This window comes from Salmo salar, chromosome 18, assembly GCF_965601325.2.
Source record: "Salmo salar chromosome 18, fSalSal1, whole genome shotgun sequence".
Lineage (NCBI taxonomy): Eukaryota > Metazoa > Chordata > Actinopteri > Salmoniformes > Salmonidae > Salmo > Salmo salar.
The window spans coordinates 25,381,535-25,394,030 of record NC_138308.1 but is presented as its reverse complement, the minus strand read 5'-3'; the positions used below and the strand labels follow the sequence as shown (position 1 = coordinate 25,394,030).

General features: G+C 41.0%; 1 protein-coding gene across 2 annotated transcripts in view; it reads left to right on the top strand.

Annotated features, from left to right (window-relative positions):
• Positions 1 to 12,496, top strand: part of nrg3a (neuregulin 3a) — a 394,622-nt gene that overhangs the window by 275,513 nt on the left and 106,613 nt on the right. The window lies entirely within an intron of this gene.

Below are 12,496 nucleotides of genomic sequence, written 5' to 3'. Positions count from 1 at the left end.
ACGAATGTAGTTTTGTTCAAAAAAGCTCATCATTTATGTCCAAAAATCTCCGTCTCGTTAGCACATGATGTAAGCCAGCCGGACTTCTCGTCATGAACGAGGGGAAAAAATATATTTCCGTTCGTTCAAACATGTCAAACGTTGTATAGCATAAATCATTAGGGCCTTTTTTAACCAGAACATGAATAATATTCAAGGTGGACGAATGCATACTCTTTTATAACGTATTGGAACGAGGGTACCCAACATGAACTAGCGCGCCAGGTGTCTAATGGGACATCACCGTTCCATGGCTCTTGTTCGGTCAGATCTCCCTCCAGAAGACTCAAAACACTTTGTAAAGGCTGGTGACATCTAGTGGAAGCAATAGGAAGTGCCAAAATATTCCTAAACCCCTGTGTTTTTCAATGGGATAGGTTTAAAGTCAATACAACACATCAGGTATCCACTTCCTGTCAGAAAATGTCTCAGGGTTTTGCCTGCCAAATGAGTTCTGTTATACTCACAGACACCATTCAAACAGTTTTGGAAACTTTAGAGTGTTTTCTATCCATATATAATAAGTATATGCATATTCTAGTTACTGGGTAGGATTAGTAACCAGATTAAATCGGGTACATTTTTTTTATCCAGACGTGCAAATGCTGCCCCCTAGACCCAACAGGTTAACATTACTTGTATTATTAATTTCCAAACCTTTTCAGTCAGAAGACCTGAGCTTCCTTAGACCATGTTGAATAAACTTGTATTTGCCTCCCTCTGGTGGTCAGCTGCATCAATACGTCAATTTATATCACTTCACTGCAACGTTACGTCAAAGGGGCCATCCTTAGAAAAACATTTATCCAGCTCGACTGCTTCACAACACAGACATGGCAAAGCAATCGCTGAATTTGTCTCAAGCAGGCGGATTTAAATACATAACTTTCATAGCGCTACAATAACTAAATGCAACCTACACACTTCCTTAAACCTAAAATAAGCCTTTCTCCCCTTATCTATAGGAGGGACACACGCTGTTTAAATTCCCCAAGTGTTCCTTTAGTCATTCACAAATGTAACAGATTTTGATTATCACTAATGTCATGATATGTTTGGTAAATCATTAAAGAAGTTGAAATATTTTGGGTAGATGTTCCTAAAATAGATGATAACCTCTATGGGCTAGGTGGGACGCAAGCGTCCCACCCGTGGTGCACTCCATCAACAGCAGGTGCATTTCAAGAGCGGCAAATTTGAATCCAAATAAATGTCAAAATTCTAATTTTTCAAACATACAACTATTTTACACCCTTTGAAAGATAAACATCTCCTTAATCTAACCACGTTTTACGATTTCAAAAAGGTTTTACGGCGAAAGCATAAATTTAGAGTATGTTAGGACAGTACATTTACAAGAGTTGTGTGTAATGTTGTGCCAATTCAAAGACAGGCGTCACCAAAACCATAAAATCAGCTAAAATTATGCACTAACCTTTTACAATCTCCAACAGATGACACTCCTAGGACATTGTGTTAGACAATGCATGCATTTTTTAGTTCTATCAAGTTCATATTTATATCCAAAAACAGCGTTTTACTGTGGCGTTGATGTTCAGGAAATCGTTTCCCTCCAATAACCGGCATTCAAGTCAGCACCACAAATTAAATAATTAAAATTAGAAAACATTGGTAAAATATTATATTGTCATTTAAAGAATTATAGATTTACATCTCTTGAACGCAATCAACTTGCCAGATTTAAAAATAACCTTACTGGGAAATCACACTTTGCAATAATCTGAGCACTGCGCCCAGAAAAATACGCGTTGCGATACAGACTAGCCGCCATGTTGGGGAGATCTAAAATCGAAAATACTATGTAAATAATCCATTACCTTTGATTCTCTTCATCAGATGTCACTTCCAGGTATCACAGGTCCATAACGAATGTAGTTTTGTTCAAAAAAGCTCATCATTTATGTCCAAAAATCTCCGTCTTGTTAGCACATGATCTAAGCCCGCCGGACTTCACTTCATGAACGAGGGGAAAAAATATATTTACGTTCGTTCAAACATGTCAAACGTTGTATAGCATAAATCATTAGGGCCTTTTTTAACCAGAACATGAATAATATTCAAGGTGGACGAATGCATTCTCTTTTATAACGTATTGGAACGAGGGTACCCAACATGAACTCGAGCGCCAGGTGTCTAATGGGCCATCATCGTTCCATGGCTCTTGTTCGGTCAGATCTCCCTCCAGAAGACTCAAAACACTTTGTAAAGGCTGGTGACATCTAGTGGAAGCAATAGGAAGTGCCAAAATATTCCTCAGCCCCTGTGTTTTTCAATGGCATAGGTTTAAAGGTAATACAACACATCAGGTATCCACTTCCTGTCAGAAAATGTCTCAGGGTTTTGCCTGCCAAATGAGTTCTGTTATACTCACAGACACCATTCAAACAGTTTTAGAAACTTTAGGGTGTTTTCTATCCATATATAATAAGTATATGCATATTCTAGTTACTGGGTAGGATTAGTAACCAGATTAAATCGGGTACATTTTTTTATCCAGCCGTGCAAATACTGCCCCCTAGCCCTAACAGGATAACTATATATGTACAAAAAAAAATTATATGTTTTATTATTATTTTATTGTGTACTAGATCACATGGGTTGAAAAGTAGTTTTTTTTCTCAGACATAAATAAACATTTCTTGGTGAAAGCCAAACGCCACAGCTTTCTGGGGGGGGGGGGGGGGGGGGGGGACACTACTACATTAATAAAATATTGCACTCTTGCTAGATTGATGACTAAAACCATAGTGAAACAGACTGTCAGCTCATCTTTAAACAAGAGTAATCCCCTTTCAGGCCATGGTGCATGGCATGTCAAACCTCTGCCGAGAACATATACTGTTTACTCATGAATAAAAACAGTAATTCATCTGCTAATTAGTAGTTATTCCTAACAAATCACTTGCAGCCAAAGATAAATACACACTCTTCAATTGTGGGTAATCAGAAGGCCTGCCGCCCGCACCCCTTCTGCCACTTGCTCTTCTTCTGCCCCCCTCCCCCTTTCTGCCTCCAGCACCCCTTCTGCCCCACCACCCCCTTCTGCCGCACACGCCTCATCTGTGTTAGATTCAGTTCCATTTTCAAAATGTTGTCTCCCAAAGTCTAATAATCTGATACGGTAGGCCTATGTTAGCTATAGTTATACATATAGTTCGTTTTTCATGACTACAACATGATTATAAACGTAAATGTATCAATCCCACTGGTTGGTGCCATTGAGCTACCTCTGTCTATCCTCACCCTGCCTGTCCTGGCCAATCTTTCAACCCATTTGAACTGTTTTAGCCCACTGGTCCAGAAACCATGACAAGCCAAACACAGCAGCACTGTAACACCATGACAGACAGACAGACCACCATTCACTGCAGTCACCCATAAAAAGTCAACACTAACCACTCAGTCAGTGAAGCCCTATGTCACGCTATGAACCGACTGATGTCATGAACTAAGCCGATTAATCTCCTTAGATATTCCAACCCCAGAGGCTTTCCTTCCTTCAACAGGCCTTTGTTGCTCAAGTGGATCTGTTCACTGTACCTCATGCGGAAATGCATCTCATTTGAATAAGCCGTGAGAGGACTAGATCTGCCCGCTCTTCTCTCTGCCCCATGGTAGTGACAGCTAAACCTAGTAAACAGAGATAAGGAGAGGGGGGCCCTTTCCTTGGACAATTGCATGTAAATAGATACTTTTGCGTAATGCCCTTGGCCACACAGTAATCTCCTGCTGCAGACAGGATTTTCGTAAGCATGATCGGTAACATGATCTCTTCCGGGGTTACATAATGTCCCTGTTGGCGCATCATCTATAACTGTCCCCTTGGCACAGCGTTGCTGCTGCCAATATTGCTTATGTTGAGAGCTCTGCGGATAAGTTATGATATGTTCATGTTGTGGATCCAAGAAGCTTATATACAACATATGATTGGTTCATCTTAATGGGGAAGTTTTCTGTATCAAGACTACAGTGAGTATGCAGCTGGGGTCAATCTGCCAATTCGAAGATATTCTCAAAGAGGTGAATTCAGTTCCTCAATTGACAGAATTGAAACACAATGTAGGCTACCCCAACCCTGTTTGACACTAGTAATGTAACACCTGTCTGTCCCATCTTTTTTCCTGAGCCTGTGGCCAGTACACTATCCTGATACTATCCCTCAGTGCTGACCTTACAATACCTGACAACCACCAGGGAAATCAGTTTTGAAGGCTGTCACAGCAACAACCACAACACTGGCTGATTAAAACCACCTTCAAGATCAGGGCCTAGCTTTTCGGGCCTTCAGTACTAGCAATGTGTTACCTGACCTCACTGTTTTGGTACCAGTCTTTTAAATGCACTTAACTCTTTATCTGACTCTCATCTTTACTTTTTCACTTTCTCAAGTGCACTTTTGTCTTGAGTTTCAAGCATTGTGTTTTGGTATTGGAATTTACTTACAATTACTTTGGTTGATGGAATAAAAGTTTCAAACCAAAACAAAACCTTGAGGCTGAATGAAAAATTAAGAAGTTCCCAAAATGATGAAGGATAGTGGTTTTGTTAGTGTGGAGGACTAAGTACACACTGTTCTGTTGTTTTGATGAGGGACAGAATGGATTTTGAGTGTCATTTTATTTCCAGAGGACATCTTTGTACATAATGCAAAGAAAGTGTTGATAGCACTGTCATTACAGCAAAGAACAGCAGGATTTTCAGGGGATGTAGTTAGGGAGACTGTATAAGGTATACTATTCTGCTGAAACTGGTTAGTGTATTGTAATGTAATGTTTATACAACATATAGCAGAAGCACGATAGATGTACATTCCAGTTGCTGTAGAGAATGTCAGCATGTGAATATGTGTGTTTGCATGTTGTGAGTCTACGACTAATTACTGTATGCATTTCACAGTTGTGTGTAAGATGCTTTTATGAAAGCCAATACCAGCGATTCATGTGTTACGTGTGTGAAAGTTTGTTCATAAGCTGCAAATGCAGCTTATGAAGCTGCAGATCAATCCGTGATGCTTTTGACTGGCTTTTCTGAACGCTGACATGGATGTGGGTTAAAGCCTCTGATCATCATTAGAGAGATCAGTGCCTGGCTGTGCACGCTGGCTGATACCACTGAAGACTAGTAGGGGACCAGTGGATCACTGTCACAGTGTCCTACAGCTGCTCGTATTAGCAGGATATTAACAGACACTCCTCAGATAAGATGGGGAGGAACTAGGTGTAGATAAGCCTCCCGCAGACACATTGCCAATACGCCTCATCGGGAATGTGGTTGCTATGGTAACCATGTTGGAGTTTCACTGCACCAAAGGGGGGAAGGGGGGGGGGGGGGGGGGGGTAGAGAATTCACTTAAGACTTTGTTCCAGAACTCAAGACTTAATGCACTTAATTTGTGGTGATGAGGATGATGCTACTGTGATTAGATGTTTTGGTACTTATTTCAAGGCCCACTGGTTATGAGAATGGAATGAATTGAAAAGCCATTTGATTGCAGAAGTAAGAAAGTAAAGGTTAGGTGGTCCAAATTATGTCATTGGAAGTAACTTTCATAGTAAATAATCTTGATTGTTGATCGATGGGATAGATTCAATCTAGACTAAGATATGTAAAAATCATTTGAAATTGATAATTGAGTTATGAAGTTTGCATTTGTTGTTAAAATAAATGATTACAAAACAAAATATGTTGTAGACAAAATATGGAAAAGGGTTGTCTGGTAGCGTCAATAAATAGACAAATATATTGTGACCTTGGTACACTAGGGTTCTATCTGCACTAAGCATAGTTCTGAGATATTGAGCATCAGTTTTCACATCTCAGAACTGTTTTGTAGTGAATAATTTTTTGATAACCCATTAAGGTCCTCACTTTAATGGTACCTAAAGTGCTGAGTATCAAAATCCTGAGACATTTTTTTTTTATGGGGGTGCAATAGCAGATAGAACCTTATGGCTCTGAAATGTCAATCTGGGTTCAACCATAAGGTTCTGTCTGACACTTCTGAATTAGACATGTTCAGTTTTTAAGATGACTGTAGCTATTTGAATACATAAATGACAGAATAACACTATTTTATCAAGATAGAGTCAGAACACATCATCAAATACAGAAATGTATTATGATCATTAAACAAATTACTGTCATCACTGAACAACGATGTGACATCATTTACTTTAAGATTACTAACAGTGCTGTTGTTATTTGCACTGCAAACCATTATTGCTGGCTAGACTAGCCTTGACCATATTTAGGGGGAGATGGCAAAGACGTGTTCTGACTGGTTCATCTGTATTTATTCAGGCTTGTGATTGGATTGCAGATCAAATCTTTTAGCACCAAGTTGAAATGGGTTTACACAGATATAACTTTTGAATTGTAATTTTTTTTCACTTAAGAGTAACTTTTTCAAAATTATAACTTTACAGACACATTAAGAACCCTCTAAATATCTATTATATGTGACTAAATCATTTTTGACAAAAATCTCAGATAGAACCTTATAGTCCCAAGGTCTCGATTTGTAGTTGAACAAGTAATTGCATATATAGATTTTTTTTTTTTACTTGACTTGAGACTTGTGACCTAACGCTACTTGACTTGCTCTTGGAATGCACAACTTGGACTTGACTCGAGACTTGACCCGTTCTACTTGGCACTTGACTTGAGACTTGGACCTTGTGACTTGAGACGTGCTTGTGACTTGAATAACAACTTGGTCCAACCTCTGTCCAGTCATGTATTCTAAGGGAGTTGGCCCAAAGCTGTGTTACTACAGTGAGGGAAAAAAGTATTTGATCCCCTGCTGATTTTGTACGTTTGCTCACTGACAAAGAAATGATCAGTCTATAATTTTAATGGTAGGTTTATTTGAACAGTGAGAGACAGAATAACAACCAAAAAATCCAGAAAAACGCATGTCAAAAATGTTATAAATTGATTTGCATTTTAATGAGGGAAATAAGTATTTGACCCCCTCCCAATCAGAAAAATGTCTGGCTCCCAGGTGTCTTTTATACAGGTAACTAGCTGAGATTAGGAGCACACTCTTAAAGGGAGTGCTCCTAATCTCAGTTTGTTACCTATATAAAAGACACCTGTCCACAGAAGCAATCAATCAATCAGATTCCAAACTCTCCACCATGCCCAAGACCAAAGAGCTCTCCAAGGATGTCAGGGACAACATTGTAGACCTACACAAGGCTGGAATGGGCTACAAGACCATCTCCAAGCAGCTTGGTGAGAAGGTGACAACAGTTGGTGCGATTATTCGCAAATGGAAGAAACACAAAAGAACTGTCAATCTCCCTCGGCCTGGGGCTCCATGCAAGATCTCACCTCGTGGAGTTGCAATGATCATGAGAATGGTGAGGAATCAGCCCAGAACTACACGGGAGGATCTTGTCAATGATCTCAAGGCAGCTGGGACCATAGTCACCAAGAAAACAATTGGTAGCACACTACGCCGTGAAGGACTGAAATCCTGCAGCGCCCGCAAGGTCCCCCTGCTCAAGAAAGCACATATACATGCCCGTCTGAAGTTTGCCAATGAACATCTGAATGATTCAGAGGACAACTGGGTGAAAGTGTTGTGGTCAGATGAAACCAAAATGGAGCTCTTTGGCATCAACTCAACTCGCCCGTGTTTGGAGGAGGAGGAATGCTGCCTTTGACCCCAAGAACATCATCCCCACCGTCAAACATAGAGGTGGAAACATTATGCTCTGAGGGTGTTTTTCTACTAAGGGGACAGGACAACTTCATCGCATCAAAGGGACGATAGACGGGGCCGTGTACCATCAAATCTTGGGTGAGAACCTCCTTCCCTCAGCCAGGGCATTGAAAATGGGTCGTGGATGGGTATTCCAGCATGACAATGACCCAAAACACACAGCCAAGGCAACAAAGGAGTGGCTCAAGAAGAAGCACATTAACTTCTTATGGCTTGGGTGCGCTGTTTTCACATCCGGATGAAAAGTGTGCCCAAAGTATACTGCCTGCTACTCAGGCCCAGAAGCTAGAATATGCATATAATTGGTAGATTTGGATAGGAAACACTCTAAGGCTGCTAAAACTGTTTGAATGATGTCTGTGAGTATAACAGAACTTATTTGGCAGGCAAAACCCCAAGGACAAACCATCCAGGATTTTTCTTTTTAGGTCACTCTCTTTTCAATGGTTTTCATTGAGAATCCATAATGTTAAGGCAGTTGCTTGCAGTTCCTATCGCTTCCACTGGATGTCAACAGTCTTTAGAAATTGGTTGAGGTTTTTCCTTTGTGTAATGAAGAAGTAGCCCTGTTCAGAACGAGGCTCGAGGGAAGTGTACTGTTTGATAGAGACGCGTGACCTGAAAAGCACGCTCCACTTTGTTTTCCTCCGGTATTGAAAGCAGTTTATCCCGTATTAAATTTGATCAATTATTTACGTTAAAAAATACCTAAAGTTGTGTTAGGAAAGTTGTTTGAAATGTTTGGACAAAGATTACAGGTAACTTGAGATATTTTGTAGTCATGTTGCCTCAGCCAGGGCATTGAAAATGGATTGTGGATGGGTATTCCAGCATGACAATGACCCAAAACACACGGCCAAGGCAACAAAGGAGTGGCTCAAGAAGAAGCACATTAAGGTCCTGGAGTGGCTTAGCCAGTCTCCAGACCTTAATCCCATAGAAAATCTGTGGAGGGAGCTGAAGGTTCGAGTTGCCAAACGTCAGCCTCGAAACCTTAATGCCTTGGAGAATATCTGCAAAGAGGAGTGGGACAAAATCCCTCCTGAGATGTGTGCAAACCTGGTGGCCAACTACAAGAAACGTCTGACCTCTGTGATTGCCAACAAGGGTTTTGCCGCCAAGTACTAAGTCATGTTTTGCAGAGGGGTCAAATACTTATTTCCCTCATTAAAATGCAAATCAATTTATAACATTTTTGACATGCGTTTTTCTAGATTGTTTTGTTATTATTCTGTCTCTCACAGTTCAAATAAACCTACCATTAAAATTATAGACTGATCATTTCTTTGTCAGTTGGCAAACGTACAAAATCAGCAGGGGATCAAATACTTTTTTCCCTCACTGTATGACTGGGTCACTGAGTGTGCATCTGAGGGGAAAAGGTTAGCATTTGTGGGCAAACAGGCTGGGACTGGACATGTGATTTGAATCGGTTCCACCCAGCTGCTGCTTTCACTTTGAGTTGTTTTGGGCCAAAATGAAATGCTACTGTATGAAAACAAACATCGAAGCTGAGGGCTACACATCTGGCATTGGGCATAATAAGGGAACATCCCCCTCTATTGGAGCAGCACTGTCCAATTTTAATAAGGGAAAATCTCAGAAGTGCGTCACAAGAAGTCACTGTTGCCCTTGAGTGTGTGCATCAGGACTGGGTCTGTCTTTTGGAGGGGATTGGACACAACCCATGGCGAACTTCATCAGTGATGTTTATGCCAAGCCTACTTGAAGCTCTCAGCCCTCTGGTCCCCTTTTGTTACTCTCATTATCCAAAATGCAATGCTTTCTCCCAGCATCAGGTTCTGTTTGTGTCCCTGAATGGTGCATATGTGTTGTGCCCAGTCAGCTTACGGCACTAAGAGATGTGTGTGAAAAGATGGCACAGGGACGAAAGTCCCCATCCGTCCATTAAGAGCTGGCCTGGAAATCCGGTTATGGGGCTGTAATAAGGCACTGAGCTGCTCAGATAAAACTGGATCCCCCCAATTCCCCTCCTTTAAGTGCTAGCTGGCCATCTCTCATTCACCCTCCCCTCCTCACACAATTCTCAATCCTCTTCTTATGTAAACTCATCCCCTCCAACAGCTTGAACTGGGCATTCCCCCATCTACTGTAGTTTGCCCTACATACAATACAAAATCTGCACCGATGACTTTGCAAACTGTGTGCTGTGTCGGTGTGTCATCGACTTGGTACGAGACAAATGCTAATTGGTTAAGTACTGTATGAGTCAGGGTTTTCAGACCATTATGTTTTGGCCTATGTTGGATCTATGCAAACCATAGCTACAGTATGTATGTTGCTGAATCAGTGTGGGGTGACTGCTCACAAAAATCTATGTATATTTTCTTTGCTGCAGAAGGAAAAACGGTCATCCACATTTCCCTGCCGTTTTTCTTCTCATCACGACTAACAAAATAATGCTTCCTCTCACACTATTACATAATATTACACTATTATTACCTCCACTACTGCATTATAATGATGGCAATAAAGATAACATCAACACTCACACTTTAAATGACATTAATTCATGGTTTAGGTGCTCTCTGAGAGTTAGTCACCCTCCATTTCTCCTTAGGAGTCATAGAAGGTGCCCAGCCTCACCTTCTCCTGCCTGCCTACATGTCCACTCGCTATGCCTATTCAAAGCAAGCCTCCTCAAGCGGAGCCTTCCATAAGATCTGGTCATTTGTTATTCAATTTAAGACGGCTAAGGTCATGTTGGATCATTAGGCGGAAGGTTGTTTCAAAGGCCCTGCGAGTAGCAAGAAATCCACAGAGAAAGGGAGAGAATGGGGAGCGAGAGAAACAGCCAAAATGTGGAGGCCTTAAATCTGGGGAAAGAAAAAGCGCCTTGGTTAGTTTGATTGGTCCGCTGCCACTAGCAGAAATTTCACAACCTGACAAATGAACTCTGAAGGGATACATGTATATTCTATAGTTTTTTATTGTAACAAAACCACAATAGAACATATTGTTTTCTTTAGATTTCTTAATCCCTTTTGGAAAAAGAGTATTGTTCCAGATACGCTCTGAGCTATCCTCCCTAGACCAATGATCCACTACTGCTACTGCTACTACTACTGATAGTGCTGCTACTTCTGATACTACTACTGATAGTGCTGCTACTTCTGATACTACTACTGATATTGCTGCTACTTCTGATACTATTGCCACTGCTACTACTTTTACTACTACTCCTTCTACTACTTCTACTACTATTATTACTACTACTCCTTCTACTACTTCTACTACTATTATTACTACTACTACTTCTGCTACTACTGCTGCTACTACTACTACTATGTTTACTACTACTGATACCACCACTACTACTACTACTACTGTGCTGCTACTACTACTACTACTACTACTACTACTACTACTACCACTGCTACTACTACTTCTAGTACAACTGCTATTACTACTACTACTACTGCCACTGCTGCTACTACTACTACTACTACTACTACTGCCACTGCAACTACTACAACAACAACAACTACTACAACAACAACAACAACTACAACAACTACTACAACAACAAAAACTACTACTACTACTACTACTACTACTACTACTACTACTACTACTACTACTACTACTACTACTACTACTACTGTTACTACTACTACACTACTACTACTACTATTACTGCTACCGCTACTGTTACTACTGCTACTACTGGAACTACTACTACTACTACTACTACTAGCACTACTACGACAACTACTACTACCAATGCTACTACTACTGCTACTACTACTACTCCTTTTAATGGAATAATGTCAACAACAAAAAAATTGTATAATTGGGATGCTATGTAGTTTACATTTGTTTTCACGATTGATCCAATACATGGCAGCCGAAGATGCTGTACACTAAATCCTCCTGATTCCTGCTTACAAGCAAAAATTAAATCATGAAGCACCAGTGACTCGGTCTATAAAAAAGTGGTCAGATGAAGCAGATGCTAAACTACAGGACTATTTTGCTAGTACAGACTAATATTTTCCGGGATTCTTCTGATGGGATTGAGGATTACCCCACATCAGTCATTGGCTTTATCAATAAGTGCATCGAGGACGTCGTCCCCACAGTGACTGTACATACATACCCCAACCAGAAGCCATGGATTACAGGCAACATTCACACTGAGCTAAAGGGTAGAGCTGCCGCATTCAAGGAGCGGGACTCTAACCCGGAAGGTTATAAGAAATCCTGCTATGCCCTCCGGTGAACCACCAAACAGGCAAAGCATCAATAGAGGACTAAGATGGAATCGTAGTACACCGGCTCCGACACTTGTCGGACTGGCAAGTTTCTTCACTGACATTTTCATTCGCTCCCTGTCTGATTCTGTAATACCAACATGTTTCAAGCAGACCACCATAGTCCCTGTGCCCAAGAACAGTAAGGTAACCTGCCTAAATGACTACCGACCCGTAGCACTCACGTCTGTAGCCATGAAATGCTTTGAAAGGCTGGTCATGGCTCACATCAACACCATTATCCCAGAAACCCTAGACCCACTCCAATTTACATACCACACCAACAGATCCACAGATGATGCAATCTCTATTGCACTCCATACTGCCCTTTCCCACCTGGACAAAAGGAACACCTATGTGAGAATGCTATTCATTGACTACAGCTCAGCGTTCAACACAATAGTGCCCTCAAAGCTCATCACTAAGCTAAGGA